We start from the raw sequence: 674 nt of genomic DNA on the forward strand, positions 1-674 counted from the left end.
ATCTGTCAACCCGCTTTCCTATCATTTATAATGTATAGTTTATATGTCATAAATGTCAAATATAATATTTTGTGTTAAATATTTGTAATTTATAGTTAAATTTATTTGATTGGTGTAACATTCATGTTCTACATTAAAAACAAATAGTCATAATGAAAGAATAAAAAATAATTAACCAAATAATATGAGCATATATTAGGTAGAGATGAACATTAGGTTATATATACTTTTTTTTGGTAAAAATTATAAAATAATGAGGGCAAAATAGGAAGAACCACAAATTACACCATGGTAGGTAGTTATTTTGGGTTTTCCCTTTATAAGTAGTATAGATATAGATATATATATATTTCTTAGTGTTAGAGCATTTGTAAAATTATTTTATAAGAAGATATAATATTAATCTTCATAAATACAAGTTAAAAAAGAATTTACAAAAGGTTGGGTGGTACATTTTGGTTAATGTAATATATTTTGTAGGCACAGTTTTATTGTCGATAACAATCTTACTTGACCAATTATTAAACATGAGATCTCAGATTCAATTCCACTTTTTGTAAAAGCATTATTTAAAGAAATGTATGTTTCCGTATTTGACTTTACTCTAAGAAGTTAGTTCCACGTCCATTAGTGGATTTATAATTAAGAAATAAGAAAAACTAATGTAAAATCAT

This window comes from Lupinus angustifolius, chromosome LG04 (assembly GCF_001865875.1).
Source record: "Lupinus angustifolius cultivar Tanjil chromosome LG04, LupAngTanjil_v1.0, whole genome shotgun sequence".
Classification (NCBI taxonomy): Eukaryota; Viridiplantae; Streptophyta; class Magnoliopsida; order Fabales; family Fabaceae; genus Lupinus; species Lupinus angustifolius.